This window comes from Alligator mississippiensis, chromosome 2, assembly GCF_030867095.1.
Source record: "Alligator mississippiensis isolate rAllMis1 chromosome 2, rAllMis1, whole genome shotgun sequence".
Lineage (NCBI taxonomy): Eukaryota > Metazoa > Chordata > Crocodylia > Alligatoridae > Alligator > Alligator mississippiensis.
Window position 1 is genome coordinate 229,574,547 of NC_081825.1, and position 24,627 is coordinate 229,599,173.

Here is a 24,627-nt window from a genome sequence, read left to right on the forward strand (position 1 = left end):
CCATTGCCAATACCAGGTGCAGTAAGGCATTCCCCTGAGTGGGACCGAGTGGGACCAAGTGGGACCTCCTGCGTCAGGTGGAGATCCTGTACACAGGATAGGAACCTGCGTGAACGGTGGGACTTTGCTGTCTGTGTCTCCCAGCAGATGTCTGGGTAGTTTAGGTCCCCCATGACTACCGCCTCCTTAGTTTTCATGGTCTCCGAAAGCTGCCTCAGGAGCCCCAAATCTAGCTCTTCCCCTTGGTGTGGGGGTCTGTAGCAGACCCCTACCACCAAATCCCTTTCTCCTTGACCCCCATGTAACCTAACCCACAATCCTTCTACTGTCTCCTCCTTCGATTCTGTCTTGATAAGGGTCGATGTATATTGCTCATTGACATAAAGCGCAACTCCTCCCCCTTTCTTCCCCACCCTGTCCTTTCTGTACAGCTTATAACCCTCAATGTGTACCGCCCAGTCGTGGGAAGAATCCCACCAGGTTTCTGTTAGCCCTACTAAGTCATAGGTGTTTTCTGCAAGCAGGAGTGCTAGTTCATCCTGCTTGCTCCCCATGCTCCTAGCATTAGTATATAGGCACTTGAGCCCTGTGACTGGATCCTTTGATGCCCCCCGGCTCTGATGCCCAAAGGGCCCCTTATTGCTTACCTGTGGTGTACTGCTGGCCGCCCCATGGATTGCAGGTTCCCTTTGTTCTCCTTCTTCAGGCTGGACTGTCCTTGTGGGTGCCACATGGTTTGGTCATCCACAGCGTCCCCCGCCCTCATCTTCCCCTCCCCCCGACGAGCCTACTTTAAAACCCAGGTGTAGCGCTCTCTGTTAAGGAAAGCTACGCATCCCTGCAAGCTGATGTTGGTGACCAGGGTGGATGACTGGAGACCCTCTGGGTTAAAATCCATGGGGAACACAGCACAGGGGACACAATGGTGGGAGTCTACTACAGACCTCCCACCCAAGAGCATGACCAGGAGCTCTCCTGGGAACTGACTGAGGCCGCATGCTCCCAGACCATGGTTATCATGGATGACTTCAACTACCCAGACATCTCATGGGAGGATTACTCAGCAAAATCTGAGTGGTTGCCACAATTCACAAAGGATGTGGAGAAGCTTGAGAGAGTCCAGAGAAGAGCCACATGCATGATAGGAGGTCAGGAAAACAGACCTTATGACAACAGGCTGAGATCTATGAGGCTCTTTAGCCTGGAAAAGTGCAGGCTCAGGGGTGATCTAATGGCCACCTACAAGTTTATCAGGGATGACCACCAGTATCTGGGGGAACGTTTGTTCACCAGAAGCGCCCCAAGGGATGACGAGGTCGAACGGTTATAAACTACTGCAAGACCATTTCAGGCTGGACATAAGGAAGAATTTCTTTACTGTCCAAGCCCCCAAGGTCTGGAATAGCCTGCCATCAGAGGTGGTTCAAGCACCTACATTGAACACCTTCAAAAGTAAATTGGATGTCTATCTTGCCGGGATCCTATAACCCCAGCTGTCTTCCTGTCCTTCGGGCGGGGGACTGGATTCGATCTTCTGAGGTCCTTCCAGCCCTAATGTCTATGAAACTTGGCCAGTTTGCTTCTCACACCAATGTCCACATTGTTAATGAAGATATTGAAAAGAATAGGCCCCAGCCTTGGGGGACCCCACTGGTCATGGCACACCATGAGGATTGATTTCCATCAGCTACCACTCTCTGGGTCCGACCTCAAAGCCAATTCCCCAGCCAGCAGACTGTGATGTAGCCAAGGATGCAGTTGGCCAGTTTTTCTACAAGACTGTCGTGGGATACCAGATCAAAAACTTTTTTAAAGTCAAGATATATGATGTCAATCTCTTCTCCCTTGTCCAGGTGATATGTCACTTGGTCATATAAGGAAATGAGATTGGTCAGGCAAGACCTACTCACAACAAACCTGTGCTGGCTATCCCTCAGGCAGTTGCCTTCAGCCAGTTTGTCAAGAATGGTCTCTTTGATGAATTTTTCCAAGATCTTCCCTGGAATAGAGGGTCAGGCTGATGGGCCTGTAGTTCCCCAGGTCTATTTTCCTCCCTTTCTGAAGATAGGCACCACATTGGCCTTCTTTCGATCTTCGGGCACTTCACCTGAGTGCCAAAAATTCTTGAAGATCTGTGCCTGTGGCAGAGCTATGATGCTTGCCAGCTCCTTAAGTACCCTGGGGCGTAAGCTGTCACACCAGCTGACTTGAAGGTGTGAAGGAACACCAAGAGGCTGGACATGGTCAACATTGATAAAGGGTAATAGCTCTCCCTCACTTTGGCCATCCTGTACCATACTGAGCAGGGTTGTCCCCTGGGGCCGGTGAAAAACCAATGCAAAATACCAGTTAAGCAGGTTGGCTTTTTCCTGGGCGTCGGTCGTTAGTCGACCCATATGGTTTAGTACCTCTGAGATGAGATAGACATTGCTCGAGCTTCCAGGATCACTCCCTTGAGGAGTAACCACTCTTCCTGAATTCCCCTCCCCTTTGGGTCGTGGTCCCTTAGGGCCTTGCCAACAAGCCTCCTGAGCTTGTCAAAGGCAGCTTTCCTGAAGTCCTTGACTTCAGGAAAGCCAACTGACTTACCTGCTTTAAGGCGGATGGTGAAGGTGATCAGCTCATGGTTGCTGTCTCCCAGCTTCACTTAGATCATTACGTTGCTGATTAAGTCATCTCCCTTTGCCAGTACTAGGACAAAGCAGCGTTTTGCCTCTTGTCAGTCCATAGACTTCTTGAGTCAGATAGAGCTCATCCATGCACATGAGGAAGCTTTGCAACCATTCAGATGTGACCAAGTGCTCTTCCCATGAGATGTCAGGATAGTTGAAATCTCCCATGATAACCATGCACTGGGAGCGTGCAGCCTCAGCTAGTTCCCTGGCAAATTCCTGGTCAAGTACTTGATCCTGGCTAGGAGGTCTGTAGTAGATTCCCACCATTGTGTCCTCTGTGCCTTGTTCACCATGGATTTTGACCCAGAGAGCCTCCAACACCCCCCTCCCCCTAATCTTCACATTATTCAAATACCCCTGGAAAGTAAAGTACAAACACAATGATGTTAAAATATCTATTCTGAACCTGCACAATGGAAGGGCAAGTAAGTGTAAGGTTATGTAGTGTTATTACTTAAAGCTGCTTCTTATTATACAAGAACAGAAGGAATTTTCATTCACCCAAAATGAACAGACAATTAGTCATTGATAATACCCGTCAATCAATCCCTGATAATTATTGACAATCAGTGAATGGGAATCACAAATAGTCTTTCACTGGCAGTAAATAGCAATCACAGATAATCACTGGTCCTGATTTAATGACACTCTCTGGCAATCAATGTAAAAATACTGGCATTATATCATGGAAACACATGTGTGATCATTTGTGGATCAATGGCAAACAATTACTGACACACTATGACAATCAGTCACTGACCAATCATCATTGATTGTAATAGGAATCAATCACAAGCGGTTATTCACTGATAATTACTCGTATCAACTGGCAATATCTCACTATGAGTCACTGGCAATCACTAGTAATCAATCACTAAAGGTCACTTGCTTTACTGCAAGATTTAATTAAGTAAAAAAGCTGGTTGCAGTTTTAACCTGTGAACATCATTCACCACTCAGCTGGGTCCATGTAACTCGGTGGTTCCCAATCTTTTTTTGCCGCAACCCACTGCTGGGAGCAAAGTGCAGCAGCAGTGACAGGAGGGCAGGGGTGAGAGGGCTCCCAGCACACGGCACAGCTCATCCGTTCTTTGTGGCACCACAGGCATTGCTCCCGCAACCCTCATTTGGGTCACAACCCAAGGTTGGGAACAGCTGATATAGCTGATTCTGAATGTTTGAAGGGGTAGTGGAATACTGAAAGTGGATCTGAGGCAGGGGAGCAACCTTTTTTCTTGCATGTTAAGAAAGAAGCTAGGTTTCATCATGCAACTGAATTATAGAACAACATTCTTTGGCTGATCACTGGGCTTTTCATTGCTTATAAATTCTCAGGTATATCACCAGTGAGAAGTGCAGAGGGGAAAAACAAAACAAAATAAAACAAAAAACCGGCAAAAATCTTGATAATAACTGATATCCATAAGATCATACCAAACATTAATAGGAGTTCCATGTGGACATTGGAGAAGCTTATGAAGGGAGAGCCAAAAGGCATTAGGATGTACTGGCAGAATGACAACCATAAATATTGAAAGGGATTGTTGAACTAGAGCAGAACTTTAGCCCTCTGGTTCATTGTAATTCTGATTCTTTTGAGTATCCCACTCAACACCTAACTTTTGCATGGCTGGGCTTCAGGCTCTCACCTAAATATTCTTGCAGTACTCTTCACTCCTCCTGCTCATGAGAATCTGTCAGAATGTTCAGCCATATTAGGTCACACTTGATATATATGGATGAAGTCAGACCCAGTCCTCTTTTGTACGTGTTACCACTAGCTCTACTTGGTTAGATTTATACCTGCTCCTGTTTACATTTCTCTCATCACTACTGCCTCCTGCTCAATATTAATCAGACCTGCACATGTGTCTACCAAGACACTGCCCTTTGCTGAACAGAAATGTTATTTATTCGTTTAAATTTAATGTAAACATAAACACCTATATACAAGCTTCACACATGCTGACAGCAATTACATTCACCTCCCTACAGTACCATCACCCTGCAGTGCGACACAATTCAAATCAACATAAGTGCCAGTAAATGTAGCAGCCAAATGCCCCCATTGTATTCAATCCAAAGTCCCACACCCTCAGACCTCTTCAGAAGCCTGTCAAATAGATCATTTTTGTAACATGCTGTAGAAATCTATATCCAAGTAGGAACAGGGGAAGGAAGAAGATTCCAGTCTCAAGGGGCCTTCACTGGGAATGCCTGCCCCAGGAAGAGTAACATCTGCTCACTGCTAAGTGAAGCCATAGTTTCTAATCATGGGTGTAACAGCAGGGTCCTGCAGGAGGGCCATGAGCTCCTTAAGGCCCCCTCTCCGTGTCAAGTTGGCCCAAGGGCACCCTCTATTTCTCACCCGCCACGACTTTGATGGTCTAAATTGGTTGGGAGGCTGCCTCACGTCTTCTATATGCCGCCTGGCTATAACCACATTGCTCCAACATCTTAGAGCTGTCTTCTGTTATCTGGTTTAGGCAGTACCTGCGATTCTCGCTGCTTCTTGTATCATGGCAGAGGGAACTCCTGCCTCTCTGGCTGCTGGCAGGGAACTGCCACAGGCCTCTGCTTCTGGGCTTTATAGGAGCCAGGCCCTGCCTCCTACAGGCAGCTGACCGCTGGCAGGTGTGGGTCATTTGCTCCCTCCAGTTGCCCTGGCAACCCACAGGTGGACTCCTATTCCCTGCTAGGGCTCTTTTCCCCAGCAGTTTCCCCTCCCTAGGAGCAGGGAACCTCAGTGCTCTGTGACAATGGGGATTCCTGCAAAATGTTTTACATGAGAAAGGCTGAGGTGATTTGTCCTTTAATTGCATGTATTGGATAAAGTTCATTAGCTCAAAAAAAACAAACAAACCCTCACGTGGTTCCTATTCATAGATTCATAGATGTTAGGGTCAGAAGGGACCTCAATAGATCATCGAGTCCAACCCCCTGCATAAGCAGGAAAGAGTGCTGGGTCTAGATGACCCCAGCTAGATGCTCATCTAACCTCCTCTTGAAGACCCCCAGGGTAGGGGAGAGCACCACCTCCCTTGGGAGCCCGTTCCAGACCTTGGCCACTCGAACTGTGAAGAAGTTCTTCCTAATGTCCAATCTAAATCTGCTCTCTGCTAGCTTGTGGCCATTGTTTCTTGTAACCCCCGGGGGTGCCTTGGTGAATAAATACTCACCAATTCCCTTCTGTGCCCCCGTGATGAACTTATAGGCAGCCACAAGGTCGCCTCTCAACCTTCTCTTGCGGAGGCTGAAAAGGTCCAGTTTCTCTAGTCTCTCCTCGTAGGGCTTGGTCTGCAGGCCCTTGACCATACGAGTTGCCCTTCTCTGGACCCTCTCCAGGTTATCCGCATCCTTCTTGAAGTGCGGCACCCAGAATTGCACGCAGTACTCCAACTGCGGTCTGACCAGCGCCCGATAGAGGGGAAGTGTCACCTCCTTGGATCTATTCGTCATGCATCTGCTGATGCACGATAAAGTGCCATTGGCTTTTTTGATGGCTTCGTCACACTGCCGACTCATGTTCATCTTGGAGTCCACTAGGACTCCAAGATCCCTTTCCACCTCTGTGCCACCCAGCAGGTCATTCCCTAGGCTGTAGGTGTTCTGGACATTTTTCCTCCCTAGGTGCAGCACTTTGCATTTCTCCTTGTTGAACTGCATCCTGTTGTTTTCTGCCCACTTGTCCAAACTGTCCAGGTCTGCCTGCAGCTGTTCCCTGCCCTCCGGCGTGTCCACTTCTCCCCATAGCTTTGTGTCATCTGCAAACTTGGACAGAGTACATTTCACTCCCTCGTCCAAGTCACTGATAAAGACATTAAAGAGTATCGGTCCAAGGACCGAGCCCTGCGGGACCCCACTGCCCACACCCTTCCAGGTCGAGACCGACCCATCCACCACGACTCTTTGGGTGCGACCCTCTAGCCAATTCACCACCCACCGGACTGTGTAGTCATCCACATCACAGCCTCTTAACTTGTTCACCAGTATGGGGTGGGATACCGAATCGAAGGACTTCCTGAAGTCTAAGTATACGACATCCACCCCTCCTCCTGTGTCCAGGCGTTTTGTAACCTGGTCATAAAAAGAGACTAGATTGGTCAGGCTCGATCTGCCTGCCACGAACCCATGCTGGTTTCCCCTCAGCATAATTTGTCCTGCCGGGCTCTCACAAATGTGAGCCTTGATAATTTTTTCAAAGACTTTACCAAGGATGGAGGTGAGACTGACTGGCCTATAGTTGCCCGGGTCCTCCTTCCTCCCCTTTTTGAAAATGGGGACCACGTTGGCCCTTTTCCAGTCCTCCGGGACTTGGCCTGTGTGCCACGAGCGCTCGAATATTCCCGCCAGTGGCTGTGCAATGATGTCGGCCAGTGCCTTCAGCACCCTTGGATGGAGCTCATCTGGGCCTGCCGACTTAAAGGCATCCAGTTCTTCCAAGTGACTCTGCACCATCTCAGGGTCTACGCATGGAAGTTTGGCGCCTTGCTGCTGCCTCTCTACAACCCCAGTGAGAGACTTGTCGCGTCCCTCGCTTAGGAACACTGAGGCAAAGAACTCATTGAAGAGTTCAGCCTTGTCCCCCCTGTCCGTCACAAATTATTTCTGCCCATTTAGCAGCGGTCCTATTCCTCCCTGGGCCTTCCTTTTACTCCCTATATATCTAAAAAACAATTTCTTGTTGTCTTTTACTTGGGTTGCCATCCTCAGCTGCATGGTAGCTTTGGCCCGCCTAACTGCCTCCCTACAAGCACGAGCAGAGGAGGTATATTCGTCTTTGGTGATCTCTCCCTGTTTCCACTTTTTATGTGCTCCCTTTTGGCCCTTAGGCTGCCCTGGATTTCTGTGGTCAGCCAGGGAAGCCTCCTGGCCCCTTTCCCTCTTTTGCCTCGCTCGGGGATCGTCTCGCTTTGTGCCCGAAGGATCGTTTCCTTAAGGCACAGCTACCCTTCTTGGGCTGCCATCCCTTCAAAACTCCTATTATAAAGGCATAATGCATCCCAGGCTCACTTTAGAGTTAGCTCACAGTTGAGTTGTTCATAAGGTTTATAAACAATGGGAAAACTATAATGGCAAATCAAGGAAATTTGTGTTCCCCATGAATTCATTCATTGGGACAATGTTTTGGCCTACCAGCTCCAAGGCTGAGGACTGAGTGTGCAGCTTTCCCAGATTTCTGACTAATGTTTTTTCTTCCAGGTAAAAATCACCAGAATAAGGAATAATGTCTAAAACTGGAATGCATATGTGCAGACAGAAGGGAGAGAGCAATATAAAAAAATATGTAGAAGGGTAGAGAAACTTGAACTCAGCTTCACTGCAGGTTGTAATAAAAGAGTAGATATCTGGAGCCCAGAAAAGTCAAGATGTCATCACCAACACAACATGCTTGGTTGGCACAAGATAGTTCACACTTGTGGCAGAAGGGTTGACTTCTGGAGGCCCCAAAGGTGAGCCTCTAAGGCTCCTACTAGCAATCATGTTAAGACACAACTGAAAAGCAATGGCCCCTTTCAAATGCTCAGAATCTCATTTAATTGTATTGCTGAGAAGGGGGTTAGCAATGTTAGCCTTCAGACTATTCAAAAGTTAGCCTGAAGTCAAAGTGGCCTGGAGTCAAAGGGGCTTAATGATTTCCTTTTAAGTTTTGATAGCATTAACTGAACCCATTTTGTCAACTACCCAGAGAACAGTTTTGTCATCATAAAACCCTAAAGTAGATAAGTGATGCCTATGGCAGTTTTGAATAATTTTGTATGTTAAGGTCCAAGTCACTGCAAATTCTTTGTTAGAATTCCAGGCGTTTTGGGGTCTTGGACACACAGTTATGAGAGGTAATGGCCCTAATACATTTCTGTATGCTGAATACTTAAAAATGGCAATCCATCCATCTCAACAATGACTGAAATGGAAGTTCAACATCTGGGCATAGTGTGATATGGCAGCAGAGACGGAAGAAAAATAAGCTGAATCCCAGCAGTCAGAATACCAGCTTTCATCTTTTTCTTTTTTTCCCCAACAGTGTGCAGTTAGCTCTTCTATAAGGACTTTACCTTGAATATCTTTGATTAATTAAGCCATTTCAGCCTTGTGTTCTCTTTCTACTGCAAATGGAATCTGGCAAGGCAGACATGATTTGTAGTTTCTGACTGACTTGGGTGTGTATGTTATGGGGGTGGGAAATGTAATAAACCCTTTATTTGTTCCAAGTAAAACTTACATGCCTTCTGTAATTTATTGCTAAATACTAAATTGTTCTAGCATAAGTTAAGATGTAAACACACACTACAAGGTTTTTTTAAGCCTCTTTAAAAGGTTGGCTCAATTAGTACGTGATGTAGAATCAAGTAATTAACTGTTTCTTGTTTTTCTCCAGACCAAAATGTATTCAAAAGCCTCAGTTTTAAAGCAAGGGAAAATAAAGATTGAATATCAAGAAAAAGCTTGGAAAAAAAATTGAATATCAAGACTGTGAAAGCTTCCGGTCGTAAAATAGTCTCTCAAGGGAAGAGATGTCAGCCCAGCAACTAAAAGTATTTAAATCTGGACTAGATGATGCATTGGATGATATATAATAAGAACCAATTTTGTAATTTTTTCCTACTCTAATTCCTGTAATTCTCCATGCACTATATAGTCTATTCCTGGGATTGTATATCAATAATACTGCGCAACTAAGAAAAGAATATTCTGCAAAGGTTTTTCCTTCTTCATATATCTGGCAAGCCCAAGTCTATCATAAGATTTATATGAGGTCTTTTACTGAGACAACTGTTACTCACTTGCAAGAACTGAGCTCACTGATCTAACAGGTCCTTATTAGGGCTGTACAAAATGGGCCCTATTCAATTCAGATTTGGCCCAAACTGGGAACAGTGATTTGATTAATTAATTCAGATCACTGTCTCAGATTTGATTTGGCCAAATCCGGATCTGAAGATTCAATGCCGATTCACAGAATCAGCCATTCGGACATAGACACAGCTTTAAAAGTTGTTTCTACATACAATTGAGGTACCAGGTGTAGCTCATAAATGCTGTGATGCTGGGGCAGATGGAGCATCCCACAGGAGTGCAAGGGGGGGGAGGGGCAGCATGTGCTCAACAGTGAGCCCAGAAGCGGACTAGAAGTACTTTGGGTCTGCTGCCAAGCATGCTGGGGAGCCCCCCGCAGTCCTGTGGGACACTCCATGTGCCCCAGAATCACAGCATTCATGAGCCGCCTGTTACCTAGAGTTATATAGAAAAAAAAAAATTTAAAGCTATCTCCATGTCCAAATCATCGAATCTTTGATTTGATTCAGAGAGATTAAAAAGGGTCCTCCGATTCAATTTGGATTTGGCCACAAAAATCAGGCTGCTAGTGTTGATCTAGAACTGTTGATCTGGTTTGTTTGTTTGTTTTTCAGCCTCTTTCACAATGTGAGCTATAGTTCAGTAGCAAGCATTCAGCTCTTTTGAGATGCATTTTATAATCCTTTGCCAGAGTGACAGTGCTTCATAGCCCAGACAGGGAATCAGTACACTGTTTTACAGGTTGCTTTTAGCATCTTAAAAAGGACCACTTTCAAACAGCTGGGCAAATCTCTCTAAAAGATCAGAGACAGTGGTCTCTGGGAGAAATGACTAAATGCCAACTAAATGATTCCCTTGAAGAGTCAACTAACAAAGAAAAACAGCCACTAAAAAGACAGGCTGCACTGATCTTGCCTCCAGTCCCTCAAGAAAGTCATCTGTAAGTTAATATGGCAGGCTGCTCTGCAATCTATCTTTGTTTCAATAACTGTTTCTGGAAGTCCAAAGTTACTAAGAAAAACAAAACAAAACAAAACACTAAAAGGTTCTTCTACATTAGAAGATTCTTCCCTGGAAGTGGTTAATGGCAAGCCCCTAACATACATTTCCCTTCATTTTCTGTCCTGTGAATATTACCTATTAATAATTCAGCAGTCTCTTGCTACTGTTCACAATCCAGGTAGAATTTTGTCTGAGGGGCCAATATACAATATTAATTGCCTAACCTGTCATTTTTCATTTAATGCTCCAAAAAGTATACATACATGTATTTTTAAATGTGTACTATATACTGCAGTCGAACACAGTCCGACAAAATTTTGAACAAATTTGCATAACAGTGCCAGAGACATGAAACTAAACCAAGATCAGGCATGGAGTATGACTAACACAGCACTATTAATGGATTTCTATTTACTTAAACTTACATTCCACAAGAGGATCCAGTGTCTTCACTTCCACAGAGTTAAAGTAGCAATAGCATGTACAGAAAATTAGGCATCTTTGAAGTTTGGAAGAGAAATAACAGGTTGCCTCAAAATCCCAACCCTTAAATCACTCTAGCCATCAGTGGCTAATGCCAGAAGTCTCACCTCATGTTTCTACAACTCCTTGACATACCAGCAGTCTGCTTGGAGGCCTGAATGTTTCAATTGTTTTCAATGGAATGCCTGCCACCCTATCTGCAAAGCAGTATGAGTCACAACAAACACATCTGGGCTACCATGGTCTATTCCTTCAGATAGCCCAGAAGGAAGTGGAACAAAAAAAAAGGGGAGCAAAGAGGTATTGTTTTAAATAAAGTTGGATAGGTACATCCTGACATCTGGTGGCAGCACAATATGGGATGAATAGTAGGGCTGTGCAAAGCTTCAGCCCCCAATTCAATTCGGTGGAGATTCGGCCCGATTCAGTGGCTGAATCTCCAAAGCCAAATTGAATCGCAAGACCCTTTAATCTTTCCAAATCAAATCAGAACCCCTCAATTAGATTGAGAGAGAGATTCAGAAAGATTTGGAGATTTGAACATAGACACAGCTTTAAATGTTTTTTCTACATACCTCAAGGTAGCAGGTGGCTCGTGAATGCTGTGATGCTGGGGTGGATGGACTGTCCCACAGGAGCATGGGGGGGCGGGGGGGATGGACTCCCCAGTGCGCTTCCTGGCAGACCCGGAAGTGAACCAGAAGCACTTCTGGGTCCACAGGGGAGCATGCAGGGGGGCCCCCCCATGCCGGTTCAGCGACTAGTGCCTCCTGGGTCTGGGGGGGCACCCAGGGTTCCCCTGAAGCCGATTGCCATGCCGGGGAGGATGAGGGCAGGCCCCCAGGAAGTACTTCCAGTCCACTTCCAGGTTCACCACCAAGCACGTGCCCCCACCCCCCCGCTTGTTCCTGTGGGACATTCCATGCACCCCAGCATCACAGCATTTGTGAGCCGCACCTGGTACCTTGAGGTGTGTAGAAAAAACATTTAAAGCTGTGTCTATGGCAGAATTGCTGATTCTCTGAAGCAGCATTGAATCTTCAGATTTGGCTGAATTGAATTGGGGACAGTAATCCGAATCAATGAACTGAATCACTGTCCCAAATCTGAATCCAAATGGAATACAGCCCGCTTTGCACACCCCTAGCAGGCAACATCCCACCACCATGTCCCCAGCCCAGCTCCTTCTGAGCAGTGGTTGGAGGTGGGGGGTGGGCTGGGCAGCACTCTTCCGGTCTGAGGCAGTGATTGGCCAAGGAGGTGCAGGGCAGTGGGAGAGTGCTACTGTGAGTATGGGCTGCTCACACATGTACATGTGTGCGTGTGTGCCACCCCCCTGACCATGGTGCCCTTGGCGGTTGCCCAGATCACCCACCCCTAAGGCCAGATCTGATTATAGAGAAGATGGAGATGGACTTCTCTGGGGCAATAGGGGATAGGGCTAGAAGCAATGGCCTCAAACTGCAGCAGAGGAAGTTTAGGTTGGAGATTAGGAGGAAGCTTTTGACATTGGAACAAGCTACCTAGAGTAGTTGTAGAATCTCCATCCCTCAAAATTTAAGAGGAAATTGGACATACTTGGCTGGGATGGTTTAGTCAGAGATAATCTTGCCTTGAGCAGGATTACATGACCTTGTGAGGTCTGTTCCAGCCTTGCTTTTCTATGATCCTATATTGGACTTTGATTATGAAACAGCATGATGTCAGGATTGAAACACAATGCCAGGTTGTCACACTATGATTAATTTGTTCAGCTCCAATCATTGACAAAGTGTCACTCTGATTTTCAAGGTTGAGATTTAATGGTGTATACTAAATTAGGTGAGCAAGTGCCAGGATCAGTAATAATATGTTCTCTTACCTTGTCCCAAGAGTCCATGCATCATTAAGAAAATGTGGAGTGGTTTTCAGTAGGACACTAAAGATCTTTCAATATGACTAGGGAGCTGGTTTAAAGGTGATGTGCAAACAATTTTTTTTTTTTATCTGTTTTTGTAGCTTTTTTGATTTTCTTTATTGGCTGGTTGGTTGAATTTTACTCTAGAAATATTGAGCTACTGGATACTTGATTATGGTTTTCCCATAGTATCCCACGGTAGTCTAGAAAGTATATGCTGTGAACTCTTGCATTTGTTTGAGGTCATGGGCATTAAACCTTTAAAAGGATTCCTTGATACTAAATATTCATTACTGAAGTCATCAATTTGTTAATAATAATAATAAAGTTGTCAACATGAACTAAAAATCCCCTTTAAAGTGTTCATCTTTCACACTCCTTGCACTTATGGGGGGAGCCTAAAGTTTACTATGACTAAAAACACATTTATAAAAAAAAAACAAAAAACTTTAAATTCTATCTATAATAGGCACCAACCCATTTAAACATGCACATTTTTGTTTTACTCTAGATAAGGCCCGAGTAAGTGGAGAGTAAGTCTCATCCTGCTGGTACTCTCATATGCAAAAGTGGATCGAGAATTTGGGGTGGAGGGGAAGAGGTGCAGTAGAAGCAACCCATGCTATAAGGATGGCTGCACACACCTACCCTGCCAGCTCCTCCCCACTCACCCACCTACCTCCCCCACACCCACTAGTGCAGGCAGGGGGACCCTCTGGGAACTTTCCAAAGTCCCAAAACCAGGTCAATATCCCACCCCCTTCCCTTCCAGATCACATCCCATCCCACCTTCCACCTGTCCCTACAGCTTCCTCTGCTGTCCTGGAGGCAAGGGAAGCTTCAGCAGTGTTCTGCCTGCTCCTACCTGCTCAGCTGGGAATGCAAGACAGTGGCAGCAGTGATGGTTGGGTTCCACCGCTCATCCCAGTCCCCCTGGGAGCAGGCACAAGGAGAGGGAATCCCCACCCCACACACACACTATTGCTGCTGCTGTCTGTATCCCAGCTGAACCCTGCTGCTGTCCTTGTCCCAGCTGTGCTTCTGCTGGGGTCTGTTTACTGTCTGCATATTCATTGACCAAATGAACAGTCAAAAATGTGTATGTGAAGAATAATCAACTTAGAAATTCAGGCCAAAAGAAGATAGGTTATCAATTCAGTGAAAGGAAAGCCAATTATAATTCAATGCAACAGAAGTCCAAAATTTATTCCACCTCCCCAGCCCTTACACATTAGCCATCCACTTCCTACCTTGGTGACATCCACCTGGGAATTAGCAAGTTTCTTACAAGTTAAATTAACTTGGTGTAAACAATACAACTATGTTAACTACAATGGTTGGCAGAAATAGTTGAACTTTCCAGTATGAGCAGGACCTTAATTGTATTGTTGTCTCTTTAATTTCAGGTCTTAGCAGGGAAACTGCAGTATCTGAAGGTTAATTAGCCTGGGGGCTTTTTCCTTTCTGCCGCTTCTCTTCGTTAGTTTGTTAAGGTTAATGAGGTGTGACTCTCCTGCTTTGATTGTTACAGGTGGTAGGAACTAACCTGAAACTTACCAAAGTGGAAAGCAAAGTTTCATTGGATTGCCAGCTTAGAAAGTTCCTGTCAGAGCCTCAGATAGTAGCTAATATTTTTCCCTTGCTGTTGATGATAATTTTAAGACTAAAATACATTTTCTACTACATTCTTCTGTCACAGAAAACACATTTGTTATTATGAAGTTCTTTGTAAGTGATAAATGCCTCTTGCAGTTTCAAGCAGATACAGCAGTCTTCTTTACGTCCTGACTTGACTTCTATCACTTGTCATCACAGGGAAGGCTGTTTCAGTATTTGTTAAAGTGCTTTCTGAATGTCAAATGTTTAAAGTGTTTTGGGAGCCTTACCAATGCAAAGGACCTCACATAGCATAAAATAAGGTTGATTCTTTCATTACTGAGGGGTTTATGATTAAAAATAATTGGAGCTAGGTCCATCATGTGTCTCTATTATGACTATCTGCCCAATTCCTTTCTTCCTTCTGTCAGGCCCTGCTGTTCTTAGGTTGCTGAGAAATTCACTGCACTTCGAGCATCTAGCCAATCTGTCACTTCATTTTGGTTTCTGCAAATGAGAGAGAGCAAAACCTGACATATCTTTGCAGAGACACTATTTACCCTGAAGTGCATGTTTGCTCATTGGCCTTATCTAAGCCACAGGAAAAAAATAACTCTGTGTGTTATAGAAAGCAAGTCACAAAGGCATTCTTCTCACTCCACTGAGCCACAGCCCACAAAACAACACAGGCCTAAGATCAGAGAAAGGGCATCTTCCAATCCAATTACACATAGTTTTGTCAGCTATCCCTCAACTGTCCTGTGGAGTCTTAAGTGTGTACAGCCTCTATACAGCAGGGAAACTTACTTCAAGCAAGGTATTTATATTATCTCAACAGGTTACAGGAAGGAAGAAGAATTGGAACACATCTGCCAAACTTCAAGAACTGCACACTGAATCAGTGCAAAGGAACAGAATTAAGCAGGTTACATGTAGGCTAAAATATCAATAAAGCTTTTCAACTGGCAAAATGGTTAGGATGAACTTCCTCTTACAGAACAAATCACACAGATCATTTACATTAAAAACTAAACCTGAAATAACACTAGAAATTCATTTTAACAAACACTAACTCAGTTCTACTGCTACTAGCCAAGCACCATCTCCCACTCTCTCACCTCTTCCCAGGAGCCTTTTAGCTTTCCGTGGGCCAACTAATCATCCTCTGCAGCTGGTCCACTTCTCCCAGGCAGCCTGCAATCAGTGCCAGCTGCCTTCATCTGGGTTGTAGTCCCTACCAACCTGCAGCGTTCTAAAGTCAGAAGTGTCCAGGTTATTGCAAGCTTTTGCCAGCCAGCCTGCTACAGCAGTGTTCAGAAATCATCCTGAGTTGGGAAGCTTTCCATATCTGAGTTCTAATCAATGCGTATTTTGTAACATTAGCTTTTAAATAATGTAACAAGAGGTTCCAACTAGCTATTTCAAGGACCTTTTAAAAATACAGAGGCAAATGGAAAAAGGCGCCACAGTGACTTCAACACATTTTAAATTCATCAGGTATGTCAACCACCTTGGGCATGAAACTTTGCAAAAAACATCCTGTATTGGCTTGTACACTACCATCATCACAACGGCAACCTCAGTCGACTCATCAACCTGTTTTCCACTGAATAGCAGAACAGTCTGCTTCTACAAGCTCATCACTGCTCCCTGGAAAAAGGGCTGTCATTAGTGATCCAAAATTCCTGTAGGGTTAAAGCAAGTTTTTTCTTCATCCTGAAGTTGTCTCAAGTCTCAAACACAATATATTCCTCTCATCAGCCTACGGTCATGGTTGTAACTTCAAGAGGGCCAACTTCAACGAGTTGAGGTAGGAGAGGCACTGGGGTCCTGGAGGGTTGGGGAACTGGGGGTCCAAGATGAGTGGTCGTTCCTTAAGGAGACGATCCTCCGAGCCCAAGGGGTGAGAGTCCCAATGAGAATCAAAGGGGGCAAGAGTGCTCAAAAGCCCCCCTGGCTCACCAAAGGCATTCAGGAACACCTGAAAGCCAAAAAAGAGGCAAACACCCAGTGGAAGGGAGGGGCTATCACCAAAGAGGAGTATACCTCCATTGCTTGGGCTTGTAGGGGGGCTGTTAGGAAAGCTAAGGAAGATACAGAACTAGGGCTAACATCAAGGATCAAGGACAATAACAAGTCCTTTTTTAAATATACAGGGAGTATGAAGAAAGCATCGGGTAATGTGGGGTCCCTGCAGGATACACTTGGCAATCTGGTGGTTGCATCAGAGGAAAAGGCAGACCTTTTAAACAATTCTTTTGCCTCCATTTTTTTGTGCAGGGACCAGGACTCCCCCACTGAGACTCAGGATGGACTCAGGAGAGACTCTGCCAGGCCTAGGGTCAGGGAGGACTGAGTTAGGGATCTTCTGGAGGGTCTGGATGTGTTCAAATCAGCAGGTCCAGATGCTCTCCACCCCAGGGTGCTGAGGGAATTGGCAAGTGTTATCAAGGGGCCCCTGGCACGGCTTTATAAGCACTTGTGGTGCTCTGGCTAGGTGCCAGATGACTGGAAAAAGGTCAATGTGGTCCCCATTTTCAAAAAAGGGAGGAGGGAGGACCTGGGCAACTATAGGCCTTTTAGTCTTACTTCGATCCTGGGGAAGCTCTTTGAGATTATCCAGGAGCACATCTGAGAAGGACCAGCAGGGGGAACGATGCTCAGGGGCAACCAGCATGGGTTCATTAGGAGAAGGTCAGGTCAGATAAACCAGATTGCCTTCTATGATCAGGTCACAAAATCATTGGACACAGATGTTGTGGCGGATGTAGTCTTTCTGGACTTTAGGAAGGCCTTTGACACTGTCTCCCACACCATTCTCATTAAAAAACTAGGTGACTGTGGCATTGATGCCTACACAGTCAGATGGGTCGCAAATTGGCTGAGGGGCCACACCCAGAGAATGGTGGTGGACGGATCATATTCGACCTGGAGGGATGTGGGCAGTGGGGTCCCCCAGGGCTCGGTCCTTGGGCCCACACTGTTTAATCTCTTTATTAGTGATTTGGACAAAGGGGTGAAAAGCACCCTGTTCAAATTCACTGATGACACCAAGATCTGGGGTAAGGTGGGCACACTAGAAGGGAGGGACAGGATACAGCTGGACCTGGACAGGTTACAGGGGTGGGCGAATGAGAATAGGAAGGGATTCAATACAGACAAGTACAAGGTACTGCACTTGGGCAGTAAGAACCAGCAGCATACCTATAGGCTGGGGAACTCCCTTCTCAAAAGCACAGCAGCAGAAAGAGATCTTGGAGTCATTATCAATTCCAAAATGAACATGGGCCGCCAATGAGAGGACACGGTCAGTAAGGCCAACCGCAACTTGTCATGCATCCACAGGTGCATCACAAGCAGGGCCAAGGAGGTGATTCACCCCCTCTATGCGACACTGGTCAGGCCACAGTTGGAGTACTGCGTCCAGTTCTGGGTGCTGCACTTCAGGAGGAATGTGGACAGCATCGAGAGGGTCCAGAAGAAGTCCATTCATATGATCCAGGGACAGCAGGGCAGACCCAAGAGAAGGCTGAGGGGACCTGGTGGCCATCTACAAACTTACCAGGAGGGACCAACGGGGAATGGGAGAGACCCTGTTCACCCAAGCACCTCCCGCAGTAACAAGGAATAACAGCCATAAGTTGTTTGATAGTATGTTCAGGCTGGACATTAGAAGACACTACTTCACAGTCAGGGCACACTATTTCACAGTGAAGTGGTGCTGGCTCCTACCTTGGGGGTCTTTAAGAGGAGGCTTGATAATTACCTAACTGGGGCCATATGAGCCCAGTATTCTCTCCTGCCCAGGGCAGGGGGTCCGACTTGATGATCTACTTAGGTCCCTTCCGACTTTACATCTATGAATCTATGCATCTATGTAAAACACAAATGGTGCAGTACTCTGTGCACTTCAACCCCAGATGGCTAAAATACATATCCATGTAGTGAAATCCTGGCCCCACCAAAGTGTTAAAGCTCCTATTGCCTTCAGTGCAGCCAGGATTTTTCACCTGGCCTTGGGCAGTAGTAGCACCACAGGGTCTCTGAAAGCTCTCAGGAACAGGTCTCTGCCATGTATAGACATCATGGAGCTTTCTTTCAAAAAACACTAAACAAACAAAATTCTCTTGAACAAGGAGTATAAGTAATGATTTCTTCAAAGGAAGTTTGGAAGTGGTAACAGATCCCCTTCCAGAGGCATTTCAGAATGTCTTTTGAAACTTCCCATTGTGTTCTGCTCCTAAAACTATTCCAAGAAGAAAAGGTGAAATAGGTACCAGACAGCAGCTGACAAGCACGTTTAGCAGAGCACTTTTGGGCTAAGGACAAAGCCAGATTTCCTCAGTGAGTTGGCATGGCTAGCCCAAAGGCAGTTAACTGTTAGTACTAAGTTTCATGCAAATCTTTCTGATTGGTTACCAATTCCTAAGTTCTCTAATAAAGATAAGGCCTCAGAGAGGCAAAGAATCCATTACTAGTACAGACAACATATTACTACCTTTTAATCACTCTTCTCTTGCAGTGGTGCAAAGTTATTTACAGCAATATTCAATGGTGACATAGACAGATCTAGGATTTTGAAAAGCATGGCACAGATGGTGTGGTACCATATCACATATACCATAGCACGTATTTTTTCTCCAGCTAAGAAAAAATTAGAAGCTTTACAAATAAGCTAGGAACCCAGGGCTAAATTATTCAGTTTGAGACACAAATATAATAAATATAATTTTATTGAAATATGCTTTAATTGGCTATATCATACATTATGTATAAAAACCACAACAAACTAGGGAAAAAATAACTAAAAGCTGTTGTTTCATTAGTCCTGTAATCATTAGAATTAAATCTACATTTCTTTTACAGATTCATAACATCTAGAATTCTTGAATATCCTGACAGTCCATCCAGTGTTTCACTGAAAGTTATTTACACCCCAGAGTTAATATTCACCTAAGTTAACATTTCCATGCCTGAGTTAATGTTTTTAGCTAGAGTTAAAAACAGTCCATAGTGCTGTGAAATAAGAGCTACATTACCAGGAGCAGTTAACAGGCAGCAGAACTGCAGAAGAAAGGATAGCTTGTTTAGTGGAACATCAAAGCCATTAAAAAGGAGGGAGAGTGGTTTAAACTATAGAATGAAGAGTTTAGAAGGAAACAGGTAGATTATACATGAAGTCGAGTGAATCCCTCACTGCTGCTTGAATGGAAATGCTGCTGCTGCTGCTAAGCAGTTGGCTTTAAACTTTGGGTGGATCAGGAATCAAAGTGGGGGGTGCAACTGCACCACTGCACCCCCACTCTGGATCCACCCCTGAATGTTGATGTACTCTAAGTACTTTCAAATATGATCTGCAAGGAGTGGCTCACTCACTTAGTGATACAGGTTAGTAACTGTGTTGGGCTACAAGACACAAAAACTGGCTAATCAGAGAAGAGATGGGCATCACTGGCATAAATCTCCCATGATGAGTGCAAGAATTACAAACCCCACACCAGACTGGACACAACCCAAGTTAGCACCACCTGCACTTCTCATTGGGCCTCACCAGGTATGTGCCTTAAGTATGTGACAGTCATTTCAACCTACTTCTATGAGCACAGGGAATGTTAATACACACAATTTTATATCTCCAAATGATACCCCTAAGAAACTGCAACTGCATTGAAATTGGGGATATATGTACACCCTGCAAGAAATGGATTAGATGTGTGGTAGACAGAAGGGTGCTTTCAGTGCAAAAAATGTGTACTACCTAATAAATACAGTCTGACTGTGCCAGTCTCTTAGGCAGTCTGTTCCAGGTTTAAAGAGCATTCTTGCTCACTGAGAAGACACAAGGCCTCCTTCTATTAGAAAAAGCCTTCCTACATTTTTGGTAAAAATCCCTAACCTCACATCCTGTAGAGAAACCACCAAATATATATATATATATATATATATATATATATATATATTACAAGGATATCAGCAGATGGATCCATAGATCCTCACCAATAGATTGCTTTGCACCTTTATTAATTTTAATTTAAATAGATAATGAAAGAGGCAGACCATGTAATTGAGGATTTATGACCCTAAGAAAATCAGTAAATAAAAGCAACAGATTAAGCCAATATTATTGAATCCTGCAATTTAGAGTCTTTTTTTGGCAGATTTAATGGATAATATAAATCCATTTCAGTGGAGTCTTTGGAATGACTAGCATCCAAATCAGGAGCAGAGGCTGACAGATACCTATCTTTTAACTTGATGCCAGTAATGCATGCAAAATTTAGAGAGATTTATGCCAGGATTCAAGGAATATAATATTCATCTTGAATTAACTAATTTTTGCAATCAGTGTACTGTGATATGCTGCTGTCAGCACAGATTTGTGGCCTGCCTGAAGTACCAATTACCTTCCAATTTCTACAGTAAATTTATTTGGTAATGTGAGGTGCTGCAGCAATTTTTACGTGTCAGTAAAGATGGAAATAAATGTACTTTCTATTAGGCCTGTGTGAAGCTGCTAGTATTCACTTTGGATTTGGATATGGCCAATTTGGGGGACAGTGATTCAATTCGGTGATTCAAATCACTGTCCTGAATCAATTTGGACAAATCTGATTTGGAGATTTGGCTGCTGCTGAATCTCCGAATCAGCCCAGGCCCATCCCCAGCTCACTCGCCCAACCCAGCAATGGCTGCCCTGCCCACCCCTACTCCTGCCACTTTGAAAAAAAAGCCCCAGGTCACCAGGTGTTGCTGGAGGGGGGGGGCGATCCCCACTGCCCCCCATTGCCCCATGTTGTGTGGGGGCTCTGTATGATCCCCCCGACTGCCCCCGCACTGTCCTAGTCCCCCGCCCCCACCCACATGGCTGCCCCACCCACCCCATCTCCAGCCCTTTAAGAAAAAAAAAAGAGAAAAACCCTTGCACTCACCATTCCTGCCCAGTGGGGGGCGATCCCCGCTGCCTCCTGCTGCCCTGCACGATGTGGCAGGCTCTTCCATGAGCCCCCTGAAGCCCTGAGGCCACTAAAGGAGCAGTGATTCCAGGGGTTTTTCTTGTTTGTTTTTTTTCTTATACGGCCAGAGCTTGGGCAGGCGGGGCAGCCATGGGGGGCCTCAGGGAGCAAGAAGGGGGGTCAGGGGATCATGCAAAGCCCCCCATGCAGTGTGGGACAGTGGGGGGCAACAGGGATCACCCCCCTGCCCAGCAGCACCTGGTGAGTGGGGCTTTTTTTTAAAGCACCGGGAGCTAGGCCAGGTGGGACAGTCATGGTGGGGGGGATGGGGGAGCGGCCGTGGGTCAGGGGGTGGGGGAGCAGGCAGGGGATGGGGGCTGGCAGAGATCCCCCCGTGGTCCCCTCTCCCCTCCTTCATCCCCCGCCTCCCCCACCCTTACTTACCAGCTCCAAGTCTGGCTGCAGCTCCCTGCTGCAGCCACCAGGGACTATCTGAATAATCAAAGCTCTCCACATTTTTTCCAAAGATTTGGAGAGCTTCGAATCAATTCAGACCTTTTAATTGGTCCCCCAATTCGATTCGTATCTCCTCCAAATTGAGCTGAATCTCCTCTGAATTGAATCAGCACCCAAAGCTTCACACAGCCCTACTTTCTATCATGTCTGGAAATAAATTTTGTAAATAAAGTAAAATATAAAGAGGGAATCTCTGGGATTTGTGCATGTAAAGTCAATTGGTATTTTTGTTTCTTTGTTATTTCTACCCAATGATGATTCCCATGAAGGCTGATTTTTTTCTGGCATGTTAGAACAAAATACTATCTGTGCACTTTGAAAAAGAAAGATCTCTTTAAGGCTAGGGATAGACATTACACATAAACCAGTGTAAGTGATCAAGAACTGATTTAAACCTGTAACAGAACAGACATTCAGTGCACATAATCCATTTTGAAAATGGCTGAAACTGGTTTGAGATAAACTTGGTTGAATGTAGTATCAGATTTAACTGATTTGGGTCAAACCAGTTTATGCAATGTCTTTCCCAGGCCCCTTCCTGGTTTAACTTAAACCAGAGTCCCCCAGTATCCCCAGATGCTTTGCACCTGTAGGCAGGCCTCTCTGCTCCAAAGAGCTGGGTAGCCCCTCCCTTCTGCTCCCTGGCTAGAGCTCCAGCAGAGACTGCAGGCACAGCAGTGTCTGCCTGGCTTCCCTCTGCTCCCCACACTTCCCACTATTCCCTGCTCAAGCAAGGATTCCCCCCTCCAGGCTGTAGGGGTGCACCCAGCATGTGGTATGCTAGTCTGCGTAAGGCAGACAGGACAGTGTCTGTTTAGGGCTTTTTAGAGCTAAAAGAAGAGCTTGAACTAATGAGAAAAGCTTTAGTTTTCTTGGTAGGCTGATAAACACTGTGTAAATTCTCTGCTGTGTAAATAAATGCTGTGTAACTCCCTGCTGATCAGGGAGGGGCGGGGGGGGGGCCTCCCGAATCAGAGCATCCTGATGCGGCCTGGTCATGCCCCTTCTCAGTTCAGCACTATGGAAGGGATGGGAGGGCTGCTCTAGTGCTCCCCTCCCCCCCCGCCCCCGGCTTCTAGCCTGAGCCACTGCAGGCATGTGCCAGCATTTATTCAGTCCAGAGGGAATGTCTGTGTGGTTACAAACTTATTTAGCCTAGCCAAGTTAGACTAACCTGCAAATATTGAATCAATTCAGGCTTAGGCTTTTTTAATGTCTGTCCCTAGGCTAAATAACTGAAAAAATGAAGATAGTACTATTTAACATCAGGTGATATATAGAAGGACATGATCTACAACAAATACTTTGGAGGTAGTCTGAGTTTAATTTTTCCCTCTGTATAGAGCAGTGCAAGTCCTCTAAATTCACTGGTCTTACCCCTGACTTGTACCAATGCAAGTAAGAGGACAATTAGGGTACCTACAGCTACCTACATATTAAAGTGGATGCCATACTACAACTGCTATTGTTTCAATGTATATTGTCAATTTGAAAATCATGCAGTAGAAACAAACATCTTTATCTTATTAATACCATCTGAGATTATAAAAGGAACAAAATAATAAAAATCCAAATAATTTGTCATTATTTCTGTTCCTTTATTTACATCTTGCATTTTCTCAGGACTGACAATGAAAAAACAAACCAGTCCATTTCACTTTTGTCAAAAATAACTTTCAGATTCTTCCTGCTGCACAGTCCAGATTTAAAATAAATGTGTAAGGGGACACTAGTTTGTTTATAAGCACCTGATATGTGGGGCTTTTAAATATGTTCAAAGATTTATGTTGATCTTAGGTTCTTTAAAACTTTACCATTAAGGTTTTAAATTTGAGGCCAAGTTAAATAGACAATATTCCCTTGGAAGATGCCAAATTGTTTCAGTTATAGCTCTTATTTACAGGTATGCATAACTGTGGGGAGAAAAATGCACTCTTCTGGCTGAGATTTTTCTGTTTGATTTCTGCTTATGCATAATTTTTAAATTACTTTTTGCTAATATTAACCACGAGATTCAAGTCTTTCAGTGTGAAGGATGATGGCAAAAGCCTCTTTTTGATTAGAGAGAAGCTCCTGTACTTTTGTAAAAGGGCGACAGTCAAAATGGCTACTGTGACAGACTAGCTGGTAGTGATTTAGCCCAGGGGTTTTGAAAGGGTAAACGATGATTGGAGGGTTTGGGATTCCCTTTCCTCACCAATCAGGCCCCAGAGACTCACCCTCCATGTCCCCTGATTGGCCTCTTGGGTCACCTGGGAGGGGATAAAAGGGGCAGCACAGTTGACTCAGGAGAGACCAGTGAGGGACCACAAGGAAAGAGTTTCGAAGAGCTGGTAAAGAGCTGGGCCAGCGGGGTCATAGAATCATAGAATCATAGAAGTAGGGTCGGAAGGGACCTTGTAGATCTTCAAGTCCGACCCCCTGCCTGGGCAGGAGGAAACTGGGCTCAAATGACCCCAGCCAGATAGGCATTGAGCCGCTTCTTAAAGATCCCCAGGTTAGGAACCAGCACCACTTCCCTTGGAAGTTGGTTCCAGATCCTAGCCACCCTAACTGTGAAGTAGTTCCTACGGATGTCTAATCTGAACCTACTCTCCAACAACTTGTGGCCGTTATTTCCTTGTTATCCCGGGGGGCGCAAGGGGAAACAAGGTCTTCCCCAAACCCTTCTGGTCCCCACTAGTGAGTTTATAGATAGTCACCAGGT